Source organism: Pezoporus flaviventris, unplaced genomic scaffold (assembly GCF_033815535.1).
Source record: "Pezoporus flaviventris isolate CSIRO_AGI_PZ_B2104156 unplaced genomic scaffold, CSIRO_AGI_Pfla_v1 ptg000007l, whole genome shotgun sequence".
Taxonomy (NCBI): Eukaryota; Metazoa; Chordata; class Aves; order Psittaciformes; family Psittacidae; genus Pezoporus; species Pezoporus flaviventris.
Window position 1 is genome coordinate 43,105,359 of NW_026892555.1, and position 26,994 is coordinate 43,132,352.

General features: G+C 44.5%; 1 protein-coding gene across 26 annotated transcripts in view; it reads right to left on the reverse strand.

Moving 5' to 3' along the window:
- The window catches only part of DTNA (dystrobrevin alpha), a 230,824-nt gene that overhangs the window by 128,774 nt on the left and 75,056 nt on the right, over positions 1-26,994 (reverse strand). The window contains exon 1 of one of the 26 annotated variants that reach the window (XM_061448544.1): positions 2,810-2,936. The exons of the other annotated variants lie outside the window; for them this stretch is intronic. The gene's annotated coding sequence lies outside the window, so the exon portion shown is untranslated. Of the gene's footprint in view, positions 1-2,809; positions 2,937-26,994 lie in introns of those variants that run through there. 26 annotated transcript variants of the gene reach the window in all.

The window sequence follows — 26,994 nt, forward strand, 5'->3', positions numbered from 1 at the left end:
TATCCACAGAAATATTATTTGCTTTAATACACCTTTCAGATGTTTCAGTGAGCATTAGGTATATCACACTGTGCAGACATGTGAATGTCTACAGACATACAAGACACCGTCCCTTGTTTTGAAGGGTTTATAGAAGATTTGATGGGATTAATGAGGCAGTAGAAAGTAAGTGGAACAAAAGTCCAAGGGGGAAGGTTCATATGTACTCACAAACCCTTAAAATGGACAAAGTGATACTTGAAAATACAGTATTCTTCACTATATTATGACAAGAACTGTCATCTTTAAGAACACTTGTAGAGCCCAGTATTATCCTAAAAAATCATGCAATGGAACATCCTTTGGTGAAGAAAACTACCTTTGGTGACAGTGCTCATGTTCCTTCTGTTCACCAGACTTCACCAAGAATATAATTTTCCATACCCGTATTTCCACAATCTCTTCCCTTTTTTATAATCTAGCAAAGATGACTAGCGAGACACTCTTTTCTACCTTCTTTTGCTGTTGTTGCTTAAAAACAAAGCCCCTAACTAAGCCTCTCACTTCCTTTTCTCCAGTCCTTGCAGTAAACTAGCACAACTGTGACTCCAAAGACAAACGAAACTCATGGAAGGGGAAGTACTTATTAGGGGGTGCTTTGTCTCATCTACCTAGATTCCTTGATTTTTGAATTCCCCGGACAAATTCATGCCTAGTGCCTCTCTGTGACAGTGTGTTAGTGATACCATGCTGTGAATCACTTGTATCCCTGGTGCCTTATGGGCCACAACGGATGTGCTGTATTAGTGATAAAGTGATCTTGGGTGTTTGAATTAGATTCCTTATTCACACAATTGAAAAAAGTCCCTAAATCTAGATAGATTAACTTTGATTTCTTAGATAATTGGATATGGATTTTCCTTGCTCTGCCTGAACTGGTGGAATCAGAGCTAAATCATGGTCCAACTTTGTTTGAGTTTTTCCTTGTACAGCTAGTCTTCCCCTTTAAAGATTTCCATCCTTTCTGAATCGTTGTTTTCAAAAATCACGACTCAATTCTTTGCAAGCCTGCCTTGTTCTGGGATCATTAACAGGCTGCTCATTTATATACTTGCTTATTTCACAAATCCTCTCCTGGGACCTGATAGGCAGGACGGGTGCTTCTTTCTTCACCTCTGTTAAAGTCACCTCATTACAGCCAGAGGAACCTTGTTTAAATGTGAGCTCTAACCATGCAGTCCCTACAGCATTTCTTGTTGCAAAGTTGCCTACCACTCACATTTGGTTTAGTTATACCGTAACTCAGGCTGTTGCTTCTTGCCACTAAAAGGGGTGAGTGAGGGCAAGACTGACCTTCACATCATTCCTCAGTTTCCACAAGAATGCTTCCAATTTGCCTACAGTGGCAATGAGGGCTTTTAAAAACTGGATCACCAAGGATACAAATATATCTGAAAAAACAGAAAGGTTGCTTGAAAACTTTTACATAGAGCAGAGGAGAAAGGCTTCATATTTGCACACCCTTGCTGTGTCCTATGAAGAAGTAGTGGGCCAGGCCACTTTTTCCTTACTTCATATCTATCTACCATGAAACACATTGGAGCTTTTCCCATGGATTGCACATCCATACCATTTGTCTTGTGCTTTCTGACAGAACCAGGGAGTAGATAAGACTCTAACCTCACTACTATTCCTAAATAGTCATGAAAGGCACTTGAATTTCTGCCTCTCACTCTTATTATCTGTGTAAGCAGAATCACCTATGGAGAGAAAGTTTGAGGCTCTTGACCACCTCTTATACTGTCAGGAGAAAAAAAAAACAACTATTTGGTGAAAAAAAAACAAAACAGGAGTGCAGTGATAAGGAAGAAATATGTTCTAGTTGCAGATAAGAGAAAGTATTCAAAATGTTGGAAACACCTCATGGGAAGCAGGAAAAGTACTGAATCATCTAACTTGAATTGCAGGCATGCTCTCCACACTCTCCACTACAGGTTTGGTCACTTAGCTGCTCTTTTTCTAAAGTACTGTTGTCTTCTTCCATGTAACGGATGCAGCCTGAAAGCCAGTCACATTTAAACTAGTGATGTGTAAAAGCAACAAAAAAGGTGCATAGAGAACATAGGAGAGTAAATAGGTTTTTGAGTTTGATATGGGTCTGAATAAACATTATAAATTCAACGATGACATTTGTATTTCTATTTAACTGTATGTGGATAAATGGTTAACAGTGTAAAAAACATCCTGTGGCACTGTTTCCACTTCATATCTTAACAGGTGCACTGAAGTTTAGTTGACTGCATTAACAAAGCTGCCAGATTTTAAGGAGGCAGCATAAAATCTGAAGGAGGAAATGACATGACTATTCATTTCCAAGAAGACTCAGGCACCCTGATGAAGCTGATACGGAGAGAGGAAGAAATATTAATAAATGCTAAGACAGCAATAGTTAAAAAGTACTGCTAACAACAATCACAGGTAAAGCCCTGTGTTCTGACTGACAAGAGAGATGTTCTGAACCACTGTGCAGACAGTAACAAACCCAAAACTTGTTCAACACCTTTAAGTAAAGCTGAAACAACAGCAAAATATCTACCTAGTCTTTTGCACTGATTTGAGGGCTATCACCTCCTAATCTGTAAGACTGGTCTCTCTGCAGTAAGAGTCTCTGTAACAGTTTAAACCACTGTCAGTGTATTCACACTGTCACATTAGCAAACTAACTTTAAAAGAAAATACTTGGAAAAACTAAGAGAAAACTCTCTGGGAAGTTGTGCTGCCACACAGAGGAGGGTAAGCTCTCAGGTTAATAGATGCAGTCGTACCTTACCTGGTTCTGCAGTTTAATACCCCCACACGCCCCTACTCCTTTTCGCTGAGCACATGTGCTGGGAACTGGAGCATCTGACCTTCCCCAGCTCTCCAGCAGAAACTCCAGTGTAACCTTTACCTTCAGCAAGGAGCTGTGCTCCTTTTTCCCCTGGTGCTCTGCGCAATCTAATACACCTCATCATGTGGTGTGTTGCTATAGCACCAATGAATCCAGCTGCTGCGACACAAAAGACTGACAAAAAGTTGTTGGTTTTTTTCCTGTCCACCCACCTGGTAAAACTCAGGGTTGTTTTCTTGTGCAGCACATCTAATCCAGATAGACCTGTGCTACCTGTGAGAGCTATGTTGTAGCAAAGTCTCAGAATGACACAAAGATTTTGCTCTGGGAAAACTGGGGTTTCCTTTTAAGAAAACAAATGAGTCACAAGTATGAAATCACCACTGATCCCTCGAACAGCTGATAATTACTTTTCCTGCCATCCACTGGTTTCAAAATTTAGGTCCCTGTCTCCATAAGAATTGCAATCACATAATCACGGTTGGCAGACAGAAACGCAGAGCTGGTACAGGTGACAAACGCCAGATGTACCTTTTCAGAAGCAGACCAGGCATGCACTTCCACCCTCCTGCCCTGGAAAAGAACTTCTATGAAATTCTTTGCTTGTGGAACAGAATTGTGTTTTTGTGGAAAATGCTAGTAATCATTATTAAAATGTTTAGCTTTCTGAGCTAAACATTGATACTTTACAGCTTCAGATGAATTGTTGCTGAGAATTCTTAGTAGAACCGTTCAAAATCTGCCTTGGGAAGTGTACTAGAATATATGAATTGCCACCTCTAAGGTCCCAGCCTTGCAACTGCATCTTTGAGAACAAATTCTTCCTGCGAAGCAGGGCCATAGTCTTCCTCCAGCAGTTTGAGCAGACAGAAAAGGACTAAATGTGCAACAGAGACAAGCCTTTCACCTGTAACAAGTTTCTTCAAGAGCAGGGACTGAACTGGCAGCAACCTGGTATGTGCCACACCAACCATGCAAGGCTTTTCTGAAGTGGCTCTAATGGGGTTTTCCCAGCAATCAGCCTTCCCCCAAAGTTGCTAGGCATTGTGAGTTGGAGTAACTGCTTCTGTTTCCAATAAAATGTTTCCAAGGCAAAAATTCTGTTCAGTGTGAAAGATACTACTGCTCCAGAAGCATCTTAACTAGCAATGTAACTATATCATCAAAAGGCCAACTTTTCTACTCAATTCTCAATTTATCTAAATGTGGCTGTCTTTGGAGTTTGCGGATCTCCAGTTTTATACATGTTCAGAGCTGTTCTAAGAGACCTCTGAAGATGGAAAACGGCAAGGCAGGCTCCTGGAAGAGTGACCTTACTTTGCCTTGAAGTAGGAATTTATTTATGTACTCACTTTTAAAATTCTGTCTGGCATTCTGGATACAGAGATAAAATACAGGGTGCAGGAGTATCATCCTCAGAACAATGTCTACAATTACTCAACACATACCCTCTTAATTGTTACTACACAGTGGATTTTCTTCCCCAAATCCTGACTATCAGGAGAACAGACAGGCCATGCAGCACATCCTGAGGTGGTATAATGTGATTGAGTTTCAGCTGGTACACAGTTGTTTATAAATTCTGTGATAAGTACTTTACACACAGCAACAGCAAAAAAACCCAAAAGCTGAGAGGTAAGCAAACCTTCCATGCATGTCTGTTAATGTTACTGTCTGTCTTGTATGCTTTGACCTCACTCTAATTGCATATAAACAATAAAACCTATTGAGGGAGCCTAACGGACTACTAAAGCATGTCACCTCTTGTAAAAGAAAGGAACACAGGCTTTTGAAGAGCAATATCCCTCTGAACCAACAATGATGCAGGTCATGCAGCTGAAGCTGCTTTGAGCCCTGCAAAAGGCTCCCTGCTCCCTCCCCTGAGGGCTTTCCCGCTCCGCAGGACTTGTGGATGCACGGCACCTGCTCACTGTTTACCGAAGGGCTGACAACGCAAAGATTAACAGCCATAACTTCAATAATTCATGTACACTCTGGTGTCCTGAGGCTAAAAGCCTCCAGTGGCACTCATGATTTCACGCTTTCACAGGCTTTATCTCTTCCACTGTGTTGCCTCCTGAACCCAGTTTTCCTCCACTTCTACAGGTCAGTAGCACCCTGCAAGGGACCTGCAGGATAAACCAGCCAGTCTGAGAAACCGTGCTTGTCAGTACGGGGGATAGTCCTGAACTCTTCAGGTTTGTTAACACAGGTGGGCACCTAGAAAGTGCTCCTAAGGAAGGTGGGAACCAGCTTCCAGTGGCACTTACTTTTGTATGGAAAGGACTGGGCACGGCTTGAAACATTGTTGTGTGCTTACTCTTCTGGAACAGAGTCAGTTAATACACTACCTGGAAAATGCCACAGATCGAGCCAATGTCAAAGGAAGGTTATTCTGCCCTTCTTTAAACACTCACTGGCCAGAGGCTGCACACACGCAACATCAAGCACATTTGGACTTGCAAGACAAATAGGCATGTTTCCATCAAAATACTTCCTCATGAGAAATGCTACTGAGCCTTCTAGAGGGCTCTCTTCCTACTGCCATGGGGGGGAAGGGGGGCAAGATGTTATGTGCCAGCTCTGGCTCCGAGCCTGCTGTGCTGGACCCAGGCACGTCCTCATACAGCTGCTTGAACACCACCACTGAGACCTGAGTCCTGCAAGCCCCAAGCCCCAAGAGCATAGGTCCGGCATGGCTTTGGAGGGCCTGTGAACCCCCTGCAAGCCACAGCACTGGAGGGCAGAGACAGCCAAAGGGTTCTACAGAGCCCAGCCTCTATGGGGCACGGCTGTGGCTACACCAGGCCCATCTGGACTAAGCTGGTTTGGGTGCCCTTCTCAAACTAATAATGCTTCAGGCTGGAGTGGTGCAAATAGAGCACAGAAACATCTCTGTGGCTGAGCTGATTCACAGCACTACAATTCTTTTGTTCCAGCACTCCTGGGGAGGTGGTGTGCAAAGACGGGAGCCATGGTTTAGCATGTGGGGAGACCATGCACTGCGACAAGCAGCCTAAGAGCTGGTGTTACAGAACTGTGGCCTTAGCCTCCTTAGAGGTGCAAAAGGGTTGTGACTACCAAAGTCTTGACAGCCCCTCCTTCGCCCTCCTCCCTCCTCCCTGAGGATCCAAGTATTGGGTAGCTGGCAGTGCATGCTGTTGGCAGCCAAAAGCCCATGCATGCCCTATGGTGCGAGAACCCAGAGTGCCCTGAAAAATGACTTCTACTGTTTAGTGAGCGGGACGGATGTGTACCTCTGGCTGCAATTAAACTCCGAATGCAAAATAAAGCACTTTAACCAAAACAGGCCAGAATGAACAAAACCGCTTCAAAACCCAAGTATGAGGACCTGGGTTCAGCCTTGCTTTTCACCTACCAGTGACAAGACCATGGGGTGGCATCCCCTGGCAGACCCTCACACCAAGCCAAATGAGGAACGTCCCTTGGCAGAGAGCAGGTACCATGACCCTGCCTGCACATACCTCTGCAGCTGCCTGTGGTGAGTTTGATGGCTTCTCAGTGTCTCCTACAGCCTTGCTGAGGGATGGGGGGAAACCAGATGTACAGGGAAGGGAAAAGGAGAGAGGAAGCAGAGAAGCAAGAAGGACATATATAATTTCCAGGCTCTTTCCATCATTCCTATCTCTTCCCCAGGTGAATGCACTGGCTGTGAATGACCTAGGAACTGTGAGGTCTGACTTGAATTCCCCACGCTGCCACAAGCATCCTTTTGCACACAACTGGTCTGTGCAAACGCTTGTTAAATACTGGTGAGTTGCTCCTAATTTTTGCCCACTGTTGTGAATTGTTTCTTTACTTCTCCTTCCATTAGGGAGAACTCACTGGTCACCACAAAGCACTGTCAAATATTTGCCATCCGTATCAAGAATTTTCCACATCTGGCTTTGTGTTTTCTCTCTCTCTTGGATGCTTGACATGTTCCTTCCCTCATCCTGCTGCTACGGAATGGCTACTATGACACTGACCACAAGGCCAGCAATCATCATATAAAGCAGCACCGCAACACAGGGTAGAATAAATGTTTGAAGACTAGACCACAGCTATACAGAGTGACACCTTGAGCACTTCCAAAGTGAGGGAACAAACATGGAAGCACAAGAGGCCAGGGAGTGGTTTGAAGAAATAGCCTTTTTCTAATTGTTCGCAAAAGGACACACTTAAAAGTCATCTGCAAATAAATCAGGAACTAGGCTCCCTGCCACTACAGCCACTCCTGCGGAGACTGTGTTATTTGGAACACATTTCTTCATTTATATTTTAACATGTTTCTACAAAGGCAATAGCTCAAACTGCCTCAAAACCCATCTGGGCTAAATGAGCCCAGCCACCAGCCCCTCACCGCTCACTCAAAAGCGATGTGGCTGCACTTGGTCCTGCCCAGCAGCCTCCTGCTTTCCCCTTTCCCCCCATTGGCTCCCTGGCAATCCCACAGGAGCACATCCCAGGCAACTTAGGTATGAAGCGTGTGCGTGTGCTGGGGGCACATGTGTTGTAAGGGGCATGCAGTCATGATCTGCTGTGGAGGCATTACTTTTTTACATTGGGCAGGCAATCTTAACAGAGCACAAGGTTTCTTTCAGGATAAATCATATTTAAGACATAAACAGACGTAAGCAATGAACTAGGTGAAAAAAGCAGGCACTCTGAATTTGCCTGTCTCCTATTTTAAGCATCTGACATGAATGACCTGAATTGCCTGCGTAGAGACACCTGCCTCTCTACAATGAAGTTACAGTGAATTGCTGCTGCTAACGCTGTCCTCTGAATTGCATCCAACTTGGATGCTTAAAGCAGATGGTATCAGGGTATCTCCTAAGGCTCTGCTTCAAGCAGACAAACCCTAACCTCTTTAAAAAGGAACAAAATCAGTTACAGGAGTGCAGACCTAAATTTAGGCAATCTGGGGCTAGGGAGACCCTCTGCAGAAGGGTCCAAACAGCCGACAGAAGAATGATGAGGGCTTCTGCCCAAAGCTCTAGGTTACTTTATCCATTTACCTACCATTCCCTCAGCTAACCAGCACAAACCAAAGAGGGTCAAGCAACTACAGAGAAACAAACCTCAGGGAAAATGGAGGCCAAGCATGGAGAAGGGTGGAAGTCGGGAGGTGGCACCCCTCCCTCTGAGTCAGTGCTTGCGCCAGTGCCAGGGGTGCACAGTGAGTGACAGTGGATGCTCTTGGAACCAGGGCTTTTAGGCAATAGGTTGAACAGTATTTCTGATCACCTGTCATCACGGATCATGCAGTTCTTCTCCATAATATTTTGGCCTGCAGCACTGGCCAGATTATAGTTTCAGATGAACACAGCAGCCTTCCTTGCTTTCTGACCCTAGATCCAGGTTCCTCTGATAGGAATAGGCATTAAGATTCCTGTAAATACGATGCTCTATGCAATCTCCCAGAATGTTTAATCCCTGTGATTATAAGGGATATATGATATATTTACATATCACTGTTATCAGATTTTGTGTGGTTTTGTTGTTGTCTGAGGATGGTTTTTTTAACTACATCTGCCACAGAATGTAAAATTTTGCCTTGTAAGAGATCTAAGGATTTTCTGTCCTCAGCTTAACATAAACTATACATGGTGATGTTTGCCTCCGTAGACATGTGGTAAGAATCCTGTTAGCATTTATGTATGCATCCCTAGGTACTTATTGCATGCTTTAATTAACCCTAGGATTTGAGTCTTTCATGAGAAAATTATCAAGTAGGGCCACTGCAGTGTGATTTAACCACTCAGCCAGAGGGAGACAAGGATATTTTATTTTCCAAATTATGAAGGATATGCCAACATCCTTTCAACTACAGTAGTTCACTGGTGGTAATGGCACCACGATAAAACCAAAGTCACTGAAAATACTACTATGTCATTAGTAGCTGAAAAGCTAAAATGGATATGCATGTCTGGTCCCCTTTGTTGCAGTTAGTTTAAGGATACCAAGGGAAGTATGCCGTATATAGCAGACAGAGTGCTTTTATAACCAGAACCTGACATTTTATATTCACAGCTTGGCACAAGCTACAAGGGAAACTGATGTGGAGAGCTCATCCCACCCTTTATCTGAGATAATCATTAAGCTGCCACAAATTTTACAGCAGCTAAGCATCTCTGAGAGCAGATCTGCAGCCTGGCAGGTAGAGTGGGACTGAGGCAAAGAGCTCACCAGCTAGGTAAGAAGCCACAACCAACCCTGATCTCCCCCAGACCCTCTTCCCACTGACCTGCATGAGCTGGGAATCTCATTATGGAATGGAGCAACTCCACTGCCTCTCCCCAGCCCTGGGGACAGAGGAAGCAGGAGTGGCACCACCCTCTGTGGCTGCTCTCAGGATGGAGCAGGGAGCAGCACCCATCTCTGAGGAGCTCCTGCTGTTAACCTGCGGCTCCAAGCCCCAGTGGCCAGCTGGCAGCATGCTTTGGTGGGGTTTAGGCTACCTGGAGCATGCCTGACGAGATAATGCACACTTCACTGCCTGGAGCTTTCCTCCTCAGCCACAAATGCCAGAAGCCTTGATAAAATCAACAAAATTATTGCCCATATGCTACTGGGACCCAACTGCCATCCGGGGGTGAACCTGGCCACAGGTTAGGGCTGCAGGTCTCCAGAAGAGAGGGAAAGAATGGCTGACAGGTGAAGTAACCAATGTCCAAACACCACGGCAACGAGAACCAACTCCTACATATCTGGTTTTATACATTTCCTCTCAAGCTTGCTGCCATGCAGCATATGTATTCTGCTGTGGGGCTGCAACCACCTGCCTCCCTGAACGCTAGGGAAGTTATTCTGCCCTCCAGCAACAGAAATCCGCACAGGATTCTGTGTGACTATGTTTCTTACTGTAAAGAACCACAGTATTTATATGAACAGTCCTTAAAAGATACAATCAACCTTTCTTTTTTAAACACAAAAAACTTCTCTGACTTCCAAGTATGCTGTTATTATGTGCTACTTAAAATGACTTCAAATAAAACAATTCTCTAAATAAAAAATTCCTTCTTTGTTTGCTTCACGGTTTGAACGACACTTTGTACTTGTTTGTACAGCTTTTAAATACAATAGCAGAGGAGACAGAAAGTAGTAACAGAGTAAAAGTAACTTTGAAATAAAACATGGACAAGAGATTAAGGGAAATGCAAAAAGTGAAACTATTTTTAACTCTTACTTTAATATTTGATGACACTTCATGGCCCATCTACATTTTTGAAGGGAGAAAAAGAGCAAGATTTTGCTGTAGTTTTATGTATTTTAATACTTAAAAAAAATAATACTTTATTATTTTACTTCCATCTCCTCACTGCTTTAGCTGAGCCATTTCCCTCAATGTTTGCCCTAACACAGGGAGGAGAGCCCACGGACACAGGACCTCATTGCTCCCAGCATTATGGAGTGGATCCAGACCCACGCTTGAGTATGGACTTTAAAGAAACACAGACTAGACATTGCCTTACGTGGTCTGCCTTACCCTGCTGTCTCCACCTTTATCACAGACAAGCCAAACACATCTAAATCCATGTCTACAAGCCTAAATCTTCTGCCAATCAACCATCATATTTTGCAGAGTACACCTCCAACACCTGGTTGACGCCAAGCTGGCAAATCAGATGTAAACTCCCTCCCTAAAAGAAGCAAATCAGATGTAAACTCCCACTCTAAAAGGTGCATCTCACCAGACACACTGCTGGAAGTCACCGTGCCCCCACGCAGCGGAAGCCAGAGCTGGTGATGTGAACACAAGGGAGGTTCACAGGATGTGCTGAAACTCAGCCAGCTCCTGCACCCTGGCTCCACTGCATGGAAGAAACCCTGATTTTAAATCCAATGAGTCCAAGTAAGCATATTCATAAGTCTTGTGAGGACTGCAAAACAATAAATATTGCATTGACAGGGATGAAACTATTAAAAACAACTCCTGATTTTCATTTATGGGCCTATTTGCATTTTTTTTTATTCATGCACTGGGATGTGGTGGTTTCCCTCTCCCTAAACCTCTTTGAAACCATGTTAATGTGTCTTGCTTTTTTTTTAATTCAACAAAAGTAAACCCAGACAGACTCCTCAAATTGAATACTACTCAGAAAGAAGTGACATTAACTAAACAGGGCAGCATCAGCAACTATTACAGTAATGTGGAAGTATAACTGTGTCTGTCTCCTAGTAGCATGAAAGGTAAGTATGAGGAACAGCACTGTGATGAATGTAAAAGCCTTTACAGAGAAACCTTTAAGAAAAAAATTATTACAAAAAGTGGGTAAACGGCAGTGTTGGGTTTTACATACTTCAACCAAAGCAAGCCAGGTTTTCCTGTTGGGAGTATGACACATAGTTATATAGGGAACAAAAGGAAAGATGGTAGAAGACAGAATGACATAGGCAATCTGAAATCGCTCACTACTGCAAACTAACCATCACGCTTCAGTGAACTTTGTCATTGTGCAGTACTTGAAGCACTCTCCAGTGTCCAGCTGAGGGCACTGCAATAAGACATCTCAATCCCTTTGCAGAATCACGAATAGTTTGGGTTGGAAGAACCTTCAAAGGTCATCTAATTCAACCTCCATACAGTGAGCAAGGGCATCTTCAACCAGATGAGGCTGCCAAACCTGATCTGGCCATACAATTAATTACTACCCATAACAGTGTCCAAAGAGCCCCAAGTTTGTGAGTTAGGACCTTGTTCATAATATCCACACCTTCTCTCACTTAGACTCATTTACGTGTGAAATGTTGTGTGGGAAATGGAAGTGCGTCCTGGCTAAAATTAGCTCAGATTGATGCACAGGCTCCCAGCTTCCTCAGGGAAACAGTTTATTGCAATCTTCAAACATGAAGCCTGAAACAGACTTCAGAATTACTGCAGCAACCCTGCTCCCAAATCTAAAATGGTTTCACATGTGTTTCTTCAACTAGCATGTGGTAAGCACACCTGGAAGACCCTTTCCTGTGCCCACCTCTTTCCCTGCATCCTTGTCAGTGCACAGAAGGACTGCCAACCCCAGCTACAAGCTTGAAAAGAGAGGGGCAAGAGGATGAGAGAGAGAGTAGGAACTGAAGTACCCAGGAGATACAGCATGCCTGACCTTGGTCACTGGGGAATCCATCTGGGCTTGCTGGACGGAGTCAAGGCTGTAGCCAGCTGTCTGGTTTGCCTTCCCCCAAACACTTATGCAATTGATTTCCCTTAAAAATATCCCATATAGAGTTTTGGCATAAGGGGTTCTGGCAGGGAAGTCTGTAAAGAGTTAATACATTTGGTTTCTGGCTCTGGAAGGCTGTATTAATTTCCTACTTATATTGCAAATGAAAATAAATTCAATCTTCTCCCTGTGCTTTTCCACCAAAAAGAAGTTCCCACTCCTTTCAAGCAGATAAGCAGCCTTCCGCTCTGGAGAGGCCAATACAGGAAAGCAAAGGAATGATGCTGATTAAAAAAGAGGCCCGGCAGTCCTTGCACAGTTCTTACAACAACCATACTGAAACCGTCTGGAGGTTCAGATAGGAAAAGTGACTCTCAGGTGACAATCAGGACTGGGTTCCTGATCATCTAAAAATATAGCACCAGCCCAAACTTCATGCCAAGTGAAACAGTAGTTTAAACTAATTTTCACCGAACAAGGACATTTCTTCCTTGAATTTTGAAGGATATGGTCAAATAACTTCTAGCAATTTCACTGTTGTTAATTGAAGCTCTACTTTTAATATCAGATGAAGAGTTAAAAAGCGTTCTGTTAAAATCAGTTTATCATCTATGCTTTGGCAGTGTTTCTTTCATTTTTACCTAAGTTTAACTACACCTGTTTTCTCTTTCAATAGCAATATTTGGTATTCATGCGAGACAATCACCACGGCAAGGAGGCATTGGTAACTGTGAAACAAATAGAACTGTTATCAAAATAGCTCTAGGTACAATGTTTGACAATTTCTAAAACACCACATATGGCAATACTCAAGCCCCTAGTTTTCCCTGAAAACAAAGAGTTGAAAACTAATTGCTGGCTTAAGTTCTGGATAAGGTTCAAAACATAACTGACCAAACCCCTTGCCCTTTCCTCTAAAACTCAGCATTCAAATGGAAGCATGCTCCCCCAGCCTTCAAATTTGGGGCTGAGAAGCATATATGGGACTGCCATCTGTAGTAAAGAAGGTGAAACAGAACAAAAATTATAGAACGGGTTTTTGAAATGACTGCATATGAAAATGAGCACAGACATCTGGGAAGCCAGATCTCTGGGTGCCATGACATGTTTCACCTACAGCTGTCCTAAAACATACCACGGTAAGCTATTACCTTCTTTCACTGACCATCAATTGTCTGGTAAATGAGCTATATCTAATCCTGCCTCACTTAATCTTGCATCCTCAAATCTTCCACTCGAGTTCTACCAAAAGATGTGTGCCAGAATGAACCTGTGGAAAAGACAAGAACTACACAATATTGCATGCACTACCAAACCCCATGAAACTTCTGCCCTTCTGCCTCTGCTCTGAGAAACCACCTTTCATTTCATGTGTACCTTGCATGTGGAAAGAGAGGCCAGTACCCTGGTACTCACTTCCTCATACTTGAGACGCTGGAAGTCCCTGGCTGTGGATGGGAGCTTGAGGACATGCTCACCTATTCTCTTCCAGATTCAGGCCTTTCAGAAGACAGGGCTGCTTCCAGTCCCTAGGCTAGTGGCGCACAGATGTACAGGGCATAGTAGTGTTGCTGCACACAGAGCATTGCTACATTCCGAAATTCCCCTCCATGCTCAGACAAGAAGGCCTTATCTTGCTTTTATTCCAGGTGTAAACCTACAAAACACCTAGTATGACAGGAAGGACTTCTGTCTGCTACTTCTCACCTGCAATGGAAAGCTCTAAAGTGCCCCTAAAAGACCCTCTAAATCCCAAGCTTATCCTGAGCTTTATGGCATCCATTTTACCTTAGCCAGCTCTGAACATCTTAAAAGCAGTGTTGCCCTCAACCCATTGCAGAATTGCACCTCATTTTTCTCCCTAAAGCATCTCTTCATTAGTTCTGGACAGAAGAAAACCTGAGTCACTGGATGTTTACGTAAGGGGAAGATGTTCATGATGCACCAGAATCCTGCTGTATTCTGACCTGCAAGCAGAAAGGACAGCGCTTATCAGGTGAATAACAGCTACCTATTCTCAGTGCTCATCAAGCACTGCAGTATAAAACTCTATGACTTGATGAGTTAAGTCACTGTGACCTGGGAGACAGAGGTGACTCTGCCCTCTTGGGATTCAAGCACACAGAAATGACTGATGAATTACACTCTGGACCTCTAAATGGATGCACAAATCCATTTGCACAAATACAGATAATCCTGACATTGCCCTTCTCTATCTTTACAGATATTATTAACACATCTACAGATGAATGCTGGGGAGGATAGCTAAGAATGTGTATTCAAAGCAATCAAGTTGAATACAGCTGCAACTGATTAAAACAGTTTTAATTTAACTAGTACCGAGAGAGTCAGTCAGCATTTGGGAGCAAATGCAGACAAAGTTTTTGCTTTTCCTGTAAGGCTGGGACTCCCTCCTGGCATTCTGAGACTCCTGGACAGCCCAGGCCTCCTGGGCATCCCACATGTGCAGTCAGGGCAGCAGTCACTACAGAAACTGCAGCCCTGCTGAGATGCCTATAGATCATAAAGCAGCCACAGGCAACAGCAGCGAGAAGTCCTTCAATGGCGTAAGAAGATGTGTAATATAACAAATATGGACTCCTGCATTTCAAGATGAAAGCCTTCTGGGGTGGAAGAACCAATGCTCAAAATGATGACCACAGAGAGCAATATATATATATCCCATTATACTGTGGTTAGAAGGGGCAAATATAAAGGGCACCAAGTTGCTTTTACCCCACAGCATAAGTAATGTCAGCGTACCACTATCCTGACAGTCCTCAGGTAGCATCAGTCCAGCAGACACCTTTGCTTTGCTGACAATGGGTTCTCATTATGACAAACTACAACAAACTTTTCAGAGATGCAATAACCTAAATTAGTTTTGAAAGGACCCGTTTGTGAGCAGGGTCCACATTTACCTTGAATACACTATATTCACCTCATCAGTTAAAAATCAAAGCCACTGATAATTCAGGAAAACCTAAGGATTTCTCTTTTCTACTTTCTCTTTTGAACATTCTGCTCCTGAACTTGACCTACCAGACACCAAAACCATTGTTTGTCTTCAGTTCAATAGAAACAAAGTTGTCTCTGTATGGAAATCAACAGTAAAACATATTGGACCCTCACTGCAAACATTTTATTTTTATAACTGTTCCAGAAAGGGATGAGAGGCAAGCTGTAAAGTCTTCAGGAATACAATAAAAGCAACATCATTCATAACTGGATACATTACTTCTGGTTTACAGCAGGAAACTGGTTTTAGGAAAACAAAATGCAAAAGGAAATTTATGTTAGAAATCACTTGCATTCAACAGTATTCACAATAAATACTTACAACTAGTGGCTGAGTGTGGAGGGAACTTTCAGTTCTGGTCCATTCTTTATTTGTGCTGGCCTACAATTTTGCTAGATAAACAGGGGATCCTGGCCTCGGATTCTCTTGAGCCTGGAGGAATGGAGGTGGGGGGGGGAGAGGGAGTAGTGAACCTAGGACTTGTTTCCAGCCTCCTGATTCTCATCACATAGACACAAAATAAGAGCAAGCTTCAGATAATACAGTAGGCACCTGGGTACCTTACCTATGCAGAGTTTAAATGTCTCTCAGATCAACAGAAAGCCCACACAAGTCTGATTTTCAAACAGGAAACTCTACTATGATTTCTTCTATTTGACCATATTTCTTGCTTAGTATAGTTGGGAGGAAGGAGAATGACTCAAATGAGAGAAGAGGAATAGGGACTACTCTCTCTGTTGTGTAGTCAGCCCACTCCTGGCACTATGTGGAGCTCAGTACCGCAACCTCTGTCTCCCTTGAAAACATCTCAAAATCTTTGTTCAGTTCCTGATTTATTCTTCCATGAGGTCAGAGTTTAGCCCTACATTCTCTGCAGGGATGATTAAGTTCACACACTTTTGCTAGAGCTAAATCCAATACTGGCAACTTAAATAATGGCGGTCTTATTTTTTTTAATGACACTGAGTTGAAAACAAACAAAAAGCAGTCAAATGAAAGATAACCGAAATCAGCTTATCTGCTCAGACGCTTCAGCAAGCCTTGCCGACAGAGTTCAAAAATTGCACACGAAAGATGAGAACATTTCTTATAATATAGTGTGAAAAGCCAAGCTGGCTGGGACTTTTTCCAACACCAGTTCACAGAATCATACAATGGTTCGGGTTGCAAGGGACCTTAAAGATCATCTACTTCCACCCTCCTGCCACAGGCAGGGACACCTTCCATTAGATCAGGTTGCTCAAAGTCCTGTTCAACCTGGCCTTGAAGACTGCCAGAGATTTGGCAGCCACAACTTCTCTGGGTAACCTGTTCCAGTGTCACACCACCCTTAAAGAACTTCAGAGTATCTCATCTAAATCTCCCCTCTTTCAGCTTAAAGCCATTCCCCCTTGTCCTGTCACTACACACCTTCGTAAAAAGTCCCTCCTCAGACATCTGTAGGCCCCCTTTAGGTACTGGAAGCTGCTCTGAGGTCTCCCCTGAGTCTTCTTCAGGCTGAACAAGCCCAATTCTCTCAGCTTGTTTTCACAGGAGAGATGCTCCAGCCCTCTGTATGCCTTCATGGCCCTGCTCTGAACTTACAGCAACAGCTCTATGTCCTTTTTAAGTAGGGGCCCAAGAGCTGAATGCAGTTCTGCAGGTGGAGTCTCACAAGAGCAGAGTAGAGGGGCAGGATCACCTCCTTCGACCTGCTGGTCACGTTCCTTTTGATGCAGCCCAGGATACGGTTGGCTTTCTGGGCTGCGAGCGCACGCTGCCGGCCCATGTTCATTTTCTCATCAACCAACACCCCCAAGTCCTTCTCCACAGGGCTGCTCTGAATCTCTTCTCTACCCAACCTGTAGCTGTGCCTGGGATTGCTCCGACCCAGGTGCAGGACCTTGCACTTGCCAGGGTTAAACTTCATGAGGTTGGCATCAGCCCACCTCACAAGCGTGTCGAGGTCCCTCTGGATGGCATTCCTTCCCTCCAGCGTATCAACCGAACCACACAGCTTGGTGTCATCGGCAAACTTGCTGAGGGCGCACTCAATCCCACTGTCCATGTCAGCGACAAAAATGTTGAACAAGACCGGTCCCAACACTGATCCCTGAGGGACACCACCTGTCTGGCTCAAAGCACATATGCCTTGCTAAGAATCATAACTGTATTAATGATCATTAATTGATGCTCATATAAACCTCTCAGTAGTCCCTGGAGCTGGTCAGAAACCCCAGCTGGAAAGAGTTCAGGTTTTAATGCAGATTTTCTTAGAAGCTGCAGTTCATATGCTCCTTGTGTCTTGTACCAACATCTGCAGCATCAGCTCTGGAGCAGCCTGAGTACTTCACATTTCACACTCCATGCAAACATGCAAAAGTACAGTTAATTTATCCCACATGACACACAGATTACATCTCCCTGCAGTGTACCTGCACAGTGTCAAATACCTTTCCTTCTTAACCAAAGGCATCACTCCCTCCACCAGGACCAACATCAAGATTATCTGTGAGGGAAACTGACTGATCACTTGATTCTCACCCACCACTCCCTGTGATACACTAAATGTCCTGAACACTCAGCCCTTAATATTTCATCAGTTAGCCTCTCTCTACTGCCACATAAATAAGGAGATAAGAAAATAGCAACCAGTATTGCAACATGCCTTGGATTTCACTGCTCTTTGTGAAAACATAAATGATGGCATCTAAAAGCTGAGCTGGAGGTGAGGGTACCTTCTTTCTCTTCCTAACTCAGATGGTATAAAAGCTTTTAAACACTTTTTCCTTGGATATGAAAAGGAAAAAGCAGCTGCTAACACAGGCTGTTATTCGGCAGGCTGTTAATAGAAATCGGGCAGAAAGGTATAGCTCTCCATCCCTCTCACACACCACTGTTAGTACACAGTCTAATAATTGAGCAATAAATCAAATGAGCAAAAAGTCTAAATCATCCACCAACTCCCTAAAGCAACTGCACCAGCTTTCCTCCTTCCAGTCAATAGCACTCAACCCTCACCCAAGTGACATGAAAGGCATCATCTTCTGAGGAAGGCAAGGATTCCCCAAGGAATTCACCCAGGTATGCACTCTGACCACTAGTTACAGATTCGATGTGCGTGTTGGGGGAAAACCTCTTTCTTGCTTATTTTGACAGCTTGAAAAATTTGTTTACTAGAACAATAAATAGAGCTCTGACATTGCTGTATAGTGCCTCTAAATGATACAGGATTTTGTAGACATTGTTATATAGGACCTCTAAACAGTACAGGACTCGGTGGTAATTTCCACTGTCTTATCACAATTTCCAATGCACTCCCCTCGAGAACGAAATGGAAAGGCACGAATCGACAGCCTGTTTCTCTGATCACAGCCCTTCAGATTACATTTCTAAGCTGAGCAACTGCAAATGCCCTTGGGAAAAACGGTTGCTTACTGTCAATAGTTTCATCTGGTTCTTCGTGGTTGCTGTATTTTTCACTAGCTACACACCACCTCTATACATCAAATATACAGCCAATCACACCTGACAATGTTTCTACAAACCAGACTTCCCCTTGCCCCAGCCCCCCGAGTTGCAAAGAAACACTGTTCAGAGACCTGTTATATTCTTCTTCTTTCCACAGAGTGAAAGCAAAACGATGATTCTTCTGCAAGAGCTAAAGGGCACTTGGCTGCCAGACCTACTGAGCCAGTGCACACCCAGAGGCAGGGGGACCCGGCTCATTATTCACAGCAGTGTGAACACAGTGGTGATTTTGGTGCTGGATGTTTCTGGACCGGCACGACTGAGCCAGCTGGCTGCTAACTTCCAAAGTGTGCATTTTCTCAAGATAAAGTAAGTCAGATTCGAAATGTCTATGCTTAGTAGTACAGACACTAGTTTTTTTGGGGAAAACCCCTTATAAATGTAGGATGTGGAGAGAGATACAAACCACCAATACACCGTATAACTGTGTACCATCAGGACAGCAGTGCTGAGGCACACTGATTCATGTGTGATGCTGAAGACTGGGAATCTTACATCACAGTAAAAAAACGTCTTTAAGTGAATCCTTAAAAGGGATCATTTCTGTGCTGGTTTTAGACCCAGGACAAGCTGAAGAGAAGCCTGCCACTTGGTGTGGTTTTGTTCCCAGAATCCATCTGATACTCGTGTGTATATACACAGCGCTCAAACCACTCCCTCCACTCCCGAGCTGCAGCTAGGATGTCATGACCGTTAAGCAGCCTGTGACTGACAGCAGTACAAACCCGACCTGCAGCCGAGATGCTCACACAAGCACATTCGTGTTAAATCCCCCGCAGCACACAACACACAGCTTATGTTGGCTTGGCACCATGCAGAGGAGGTAACCCCGTCAGTGCTTTCTGAGCAGCTCTGAGCCTGCAGAGCAGCATCAGTGTTTTGCCAGCTCCTCCCCTCGTGTTACGGGTTGGGTGCCCCAAGGCTGACTCTGGGAGCTGGAACCCTGATGTGCTGTACTGCCAAACAGCAACTGAGGAGAAGGTGGCCAACACCTGCTGAAGGATGCTATCTACGCCACTTGCCTTCTTTATCACACTACAGCAAGGGCCTTTTGCTTTTTACTCTTGATTCAGTATGTGCTTCTGAGTGACAGAACTGCTACTTTTTCCCTGATCACTTGCAATGGCAGAGGACAGGTCTTCGTCATGGAGGGTACTGGGTTTGTGGTAAGGTTTTGGTAGTGGGGGGGTTACAGGGGTGGCTTCCGTGAGAAGCTGCTACCAGCTTCCCCTGTGTCCACCAGAGCTGGTGCCAGCTGGCTTCAAGATGGACCCGCTGCTGGCCAAGGCTGAGCTCATCAGCAACAGTGGTAGTGCCAATGGAATAACACGTTTAAGGGGAATAAAACCTGCGCAACTTCAGCCAGGGAGAGGAGTGAGAGTATGTGACAGACACAGCCTTGCAGGCACCAAGGTCAGTGAAGGAGGGAGGAGGTGCTCCAGCTGCTGGAGCAGAGGTTCCCCTGCAGGAAGGAGCAGCAGAGACAACTGACCACAACCCCCATTCCCATATACTGCTCAGCAGAGAATTTGGCAGTAAAGCTGAGCCTGGGAAGAAGGAGGGGTGGGGGAAAGGTGTTTTAAGAATGGGTTTAGTTCTCATTATCCTACTCTGATTTGATTGGTAATAAATTAACCTCCCCAAGTCAAGTCAGTTTTGCCCATGGCAATAATTGGTGAGTGATCTCTCCCTGTCCTTATCTCCGCGCACATGCCTTTCATTGCGTTTTCTCTCCCCATCCAACTGAGCAGGGAAGCAATAGAACAGCTCTGCTGGGCACCTGAAATGCAGCCAGGGTCAACCCACCCCACGGAGATGCTCCCTCCCATGTCAATGTTTGCACAGCTGCAGCCTGCTCTGGTGCCATCTGCCTACAGCCTGACCAGCATTATGGGTACAAATACACCCACAGTGCATTTTAAGGTCTGACTTTGCTCAGCCAGGCCTAGGTGGTCCCGGGTGCAGCGTGAGTATGAGGTACATATCAAACTCCACCAGTTTCTTTGTATTTTGATGGAGAGAGAAAATGGAGAGGAAAAACGCCGCTTACAACAGACCAGCAAGCTTGGCTCAGGGCACAAAGCCTGCAGACATCCATACCACCATCTCACCAAACCCTAATGCTATTCAGTGTGGACGTCTGGCTCAGGAGATCATCAAGCCACAGATGACTCTGTGCTGGGAAAATATTTTGGATGCCTATCAGTGTATTTTCCTTACATCTGGTACTGTGGTGGATACATGTGAGACACCCCAGGGCTGCTTGCAAGCTCTGACATCCACAAAGGGCACAGCTGCACGTTACTGCTCCTCTGGAAGCAGATCTGGTGTCAGAGCTTCCCAGCAGCCAAACAGATGCAGCAGCTGAAAGAGCTGTGAGGATGGTGACTCAGCACAAGGAGGAGGGCTGAGGAGTGTCAGGGGGAGAAGGGACCTGCCACCGATGGCGCAGGAAGATGGACCCACAGCCTCCAGAGTTGTGCTGCCAGCTCAAAGCAGCTTTTCTCCCTGCTTATCAAATGGAGGACACCTGACTCAGGACGCTCCCTTGGCTGTTAGTGACCATCACAGAAACCAAGCAGACATTTCAGGCTGACAAATAACCCCATGGACTAGAAAATCAAATCCTTCTTCCCCCCCCACCAAGTGACTTCTTATTTTCTTTGTTTTAAAGAAAAAAGGGATTATTGTTCTTCTGCTGAATAAGATACCTGTTATTCAGCAGTGACTTGTTTATTTAAGTGGAAAGGGCTCAGGATAAGCTTACTAGGTTTTAGTACATTTCAATGTACAACATCTCTTTGAGAGTGGAACCAATGCTTTTACATATCCCTGCCTGTTTTCCAGGGAGGCTGTCTCTATTGTGGCTGCTAGGAGGTCCACCAGCTAAGGTATGAAATCAGGATTATTTTTAGGAAAATACAGGCTGGAGACAGCATACAGTCAGAGATGCAAAACTCTTTCTTGGCAAAGGATTTGTCCCCTCAGGGCTTAACGGATATGGCTGTAACAAGAACTTTTATGCATAAAACTAGGAAAAAATCTTGCTCGACCTACAGCATTATTTTCCATGGCATTCTCCTCTTCTCCTCTTCTCCTCCTGTGGCCCAGTTTGATACTCTCTGTTCAGTGAGCAGCTAATACATGGCTCCCTTGATTTCAGAAGCACTCAGGCAATATTAACTTTCAAAAGTAATCTGCATATCTTAGGCAGTAGTTGGTGGACATCCTAGCAGGTCTGCCTCGGATAGTCCCAAATTAGCTTTCTCACAAGGAATCTTCCTTACCTGTTATTAAGAGCTGCACACCGAGAAGGTCTCTGCTGTGTGATCCCACTCACACAAACAGGAAAAAACTAGCATAAGCTCATAAATCCATTAGCTAAACCCATGCATTGCCAATAAAAGCTCGCAGACCCCTGGAAAGTCATACAGAAGAAGCCAAGCCTGTAAGAATCAAGCTTTTGCTACACAGGGGATTAAAATTTAACTTGAAAATAATGCACCAAAACCTATCCCCTGCTTTTAGTGTAAAGCTGTGTTAATTATAAAATGTGTGGCTTGTGAACTAATTTCAGGCTTTAAAAGACTCAATTTTCTCACTGTCAGAAAAAAATGCCTATTTCTAATGCACAGAGAAGTGAGCTTTCAGAAGTATCTCAGGGGGCTGATTTGCACCAGATATCTGTGATAAGCTTGGTCAGGGCAAACACTTCAGACAAGGCCCACCCAACTAGCTCCTAAGCCCTCCTGAATCTGAACCTGTACAGTAGACAGGTTTAAGAAGATTTGGTCACTGCCTGTCCACCACAGCTTGGAGACCATTCAGATTTCTGCTCCTAGCAATGCCACTGGCTAAAGCAACAAAGCCCTGTTTTTTTCAGGCACAAATGCTCCTTTCAAAGCTAAACTTGACTATCCTATCTAGACAACACACAACAGGCCCAGCAACTTCAAGCGCCCCTCTTCCCATTTGAGAGGTGTCGTGGTTTAAACCCAGTCAGGTAATTCATTCGCTCACTTCCCCCCCTTTCTTGCCCTCCCCCTGCTCTCGGAGGGACGGAGAGGAGAATCAAAAGAATGCAACTCCCACGGGTTGAGATAAGAACAGTTTAGTAACTAAGGTATAACACAAATCACTACTGCTACCACCAATGATAATAATGATAAAGGAAATAACAAGGGAAGAGAATACAACACCTCACCACCCGCTGACCGATAACTCGGCCCCCAAGCCCGACCAAGCTCCGACCGATACCTCCTCCAACCCTGCAGTCTCCCAGCCCTTCCGGCTAACTCCCAGTTACATCCTGGGCATGACGTGCTGTGGTATGGAATAGCTCTCTGGTCAGTTTGGGTCAGGTGTCCTGTCTCTGCTTCCTCCCGGCTTCCCCTCCTCCCTGGCAGAGCATGAGGCTCACAAAGTCCTTGGCCAAACCAAAACATCCTTGTTATCAGCTCTGTTCCCGAGCCGAAAGTCAAAACACTGCACTGCACCAGCTACCAAGGAGGAGAAACATGACTGCTACTGCTGAACCCAGGACAAGAGGGCACATCAATTCAGGTGTCCTGAAGAGTAACAGACCCAGCTTTCATGAGGAAAAAATATACTACAGTGAGGGTAGCAAAATACTGGCTCAGGTTTCCCTGAGAGCTGGTGGATGCCCATTCTTGGAGACATTTAAAGCCAGGCTGGATGTGGTTCTGAGCAACCTGATCTAGTTACAGATGGGCTATATGACCTTTGAAGGTGCCTTCCAATACAAACTATTCTATGATTTTATGATTCCTCATTACAAAGAGCCTACAGCTTTGAAAATCGGTCCCACAGCAAGTTATTTTCACATCGAAAATCCCATTTTCAGTCTTTTCCTGTTTGTCAGTTTTACCCAGTGATTCAAGTGCTAGCAACACAGTGAGAAACGAATCCCTGAAGAAAAGGCAGCCCAAAAAGCAACTTGCAGCGTTGAACTGCAAAAAAAAACCCAAGATGGAAAAAAATGAAAAGTCCAACTTGTTAGCTGTTTCTTTCAAATACATTTATCTGAAGTTTTGTTGGCCATAAACTCTACATAAAGGCAGAGTAATACACTGCTACATGCTAGCCAAATCCCACTGAAGCTTAAAGCTCTTCCAAGTGTCAGAAGGAGATGAAGTCAGTAGTTTATTGGAGGCTTTTTAAGTAGGTAAGTTAGAAAGTGGGCAAACAATACAATTTTTATCCTGGACTATGCAAAATCAAGAGTAACTTTTACTTCTACATGAAGAAGCAGAAGTGGAACTTCAGCTATGTATAATATTCACCTGACTTCAACAAATCTAAAGGACTGCACTTTAAGAAGGATCCGGAGGAAGCATCTCGGTATAAATTATAGTGTTCTCCTTTCTGGCAACACCTGAAAATAGATCTCTGAGGGGGAGTGAAAACTGGGGTGTCTCATGAAGATGTTGCCTCCAGACTTTTGTTAGCTATATCTTTCATTCTGGTCTTAACCTACAGAGTCCTAGGTTTAATCTAACTGCATTTTCCCATCCCGTATCTAAAATTAAAATTGCTGTTACCTAACCATATGTATGGGTTTTGTGCACTGCATGGCAGTTTTAAGGCAAGCCTGTCATGCATCCACTATATGGCCATTTTTATCTCAAAAACTTTCCATGAAATGTCATTTAGGACACCAGCAATTGCTGCTATTCATTTAGTTTAGTAGGGATAGCAAGAAAAAAAATACCAGCACCAGCACTTCACTACCACTGGTTCCCAGGATCAAAGCAGTAGCAAGTGTGGGGTGAGTCCTGTGTCTGGTTTGTTCTCTTTCCTTTGCAAGCTGGGCCCTGGCACACATACTGGACACGCAGAGGACATATGAAGACTGGCACACATATGTGTGCAGTGGGAATACAAAGTGCTCAGGCAATCCTCCACAACTGGGGAACACCTCAATGTGACAGGTCACCCGATACAGAGTAGCCCAAACTTAGGGCCAAGAAAAAGACTGGCCAGCTTGGATGGGGCTTTAAGCAATCTGATCTAGTGGAAGGTGTCCCTGCCCACTGCACGGGGGATGGAACTAGATGATCTTTAATGTCTTTTCCAACCCAAACCATTCTTTGAGTCTATGATTCTATATTCAGGCACTGACAGTGCCTCTACCCTACCTGCTAAGCCAAGCCTCTTATCATTTCTCCATATCAAATATATAGATGAGTCTCCATCAGTATTTTAGATGGTAACTTTTCCCTGCCTGCAAGAAGACACACAACAGCACAGAGCAAGCACTAATCAAGAGGTCTCCTTGCTTTTGGCCCTTGTGGGGCATGATTTGTAGAGGTATGTTCACTTGTCCTTGCTTTGAGAAATGGGAGGTTTATGATGCTACAGCACAAGGAGTCACTGAGAAGCCACTTTACCATTAACTTCTGATTTTGTGAAGGTTACTTTTGATTCCCATGGTTCTTGTGCACATGGAGCCTCTCACTTATCTGAAAAGCCATGTCCTCCTCCCTGCCTGTTCCTTTGCTTTGCCCTCTGGCAGGTGAGACACCCTAAAATAATGTTTCGGACAGAAACACAATTGCTTTTACAAGCACAAAACTTCATTATATATTTGTTTTGAAAACAGTTTCCAGAGCCTACAGTATGTCAGCAAAAGCCAAAGAGAGTGTTGATGTTGTTACAAGGTCAGCTCTTCAGAGACAGTAGGCAGCAGTGTTGGCATGCTGTCAAATTATCACCATGGCAAAGATGGCAGCTCACAGGCAGTGATTCAGCTGCTTTGACAATACCAAGGCTCCAGCTAAATGTGAAGATAAGTTGCTCATACTCCCTCGCACACGCACACTCTCTACCTTGGGAGTTTCTTAATGTCTTTGTTTTATTATTATTTTAAATGAAGTCACAGAGTTTAAGAAGAAATAGAAGCAATGTGCTTAAGGCTGACAGACCACAGTGAAAGTTCCTTCTATACACATCCGTTGTACGCATATACACACATATCTATACAGACACACACCTCCTACAGACAGTATATTACTATAAACAAGCTTCTCCTTCAGTAGTTGAAACAGTGAAACCTGATTCTCAGAAGACTTCCTTCCTTTGTGTGTCACTTCCAGCTTCCTCTCTCCTTAATGCAATGACTCTTGCTTGCCCTTTTGGCTGTGGGAAGACAGGCTGCCCCCTCATCCCCAGGCTGTATGCACAGGGGCCTGTCTGCGGCTATGCATGTGTAGACAGTTCAGCTCCCACAGCCAGCAATGTGTAACGGCTCAGTCCTGCTCCCCGTCTGCTCCCTGGGGCATGTCTTTAGGTTACTCCCCTATTCTCAGTTGCCAATGTTAATAACAATAATAGCAGCTTAATAATTCTGGAAATTTCTTTTATATTTACCTTGTCTTCTTGCTTGCATACCGCAAACATTTGCAACTGTAAAGTTAACAATGCCATTTAGTATACCTCAAATATATCCTTGTGCTCCACCCAACATCAGAAAACTTACTGATGGATGGAGATTAGAGGCTATTATAAATTGCAAGTTCTCTGCAATGACTGGAATGCTTTTGGGAGTTGCTCTGTAAAGATGTATGAACTTCACTTGATTTTTTATTGGGATGTTTTGTTATAAAGTCACTGCTTTTGTTTAATTTTGCAGGTCTGGGAAGACAAAATACTCAGGAATGAATAAAACAGATTGAGATAAACTACCTCCAGTAAACACTGCAGGGTTGTTAGGAGACAATGCCAGCACTATCTGCTCTGAAAAGCCTTCTTCCAGGCTGAAGCAAGCTATAAACTTTGTTTTGCTATACAAGGTGCTTTGTTCTTAGTTTTCATATTAAAAAAAAAAAAGCTTTTGTATCTGGGTGTGCCCTGCAGCCATGTCCTCACTCCATGTTAGGGCAAGAGCAGGGTATGCATCAGCTGCCTCCTCTCTCTGCCCTGGCCTGTACCCAGTAGCTTGTAGTTTTTCCATGGAAAAGGAAACCCAGCGCAGGGAGCTCCTGTGCACCAAGCCCCAGCTGGGAGCAGGTGGGGAGGACTCGACCTTTGACTTACCACACACGATGTGCTCCTACACGGAAAACAGTTCAGCATTTCTGTGTGCGTAGGTTTTTTCTCCAGGAAAGGTAGAGGGCCAGTCCCAGGACAGCCCTGCAACTAGCAGGGTGATGGGCAGGCCCACAGGGCACAAAGGAGGCTGTGCTGCCTCCTTGCCCATAAGGCAAAGAAGGATTTCTCTCTTTTGAAGCAGAATCATGACCTGACTGATCAGAACTCGGGGAAATACAGTTCTCCCCTCCCTCTCCCCACTGTGGCCCTTAGATTCTGCAGTGGGTACACAGCATGGAGCAGGATGCAGACACCTGGCTGCTTATAAAACAGCGGCACTAACAGGGCTTTCCTAGCAGTCCCTAATTCCAGGAAGTCTCCTC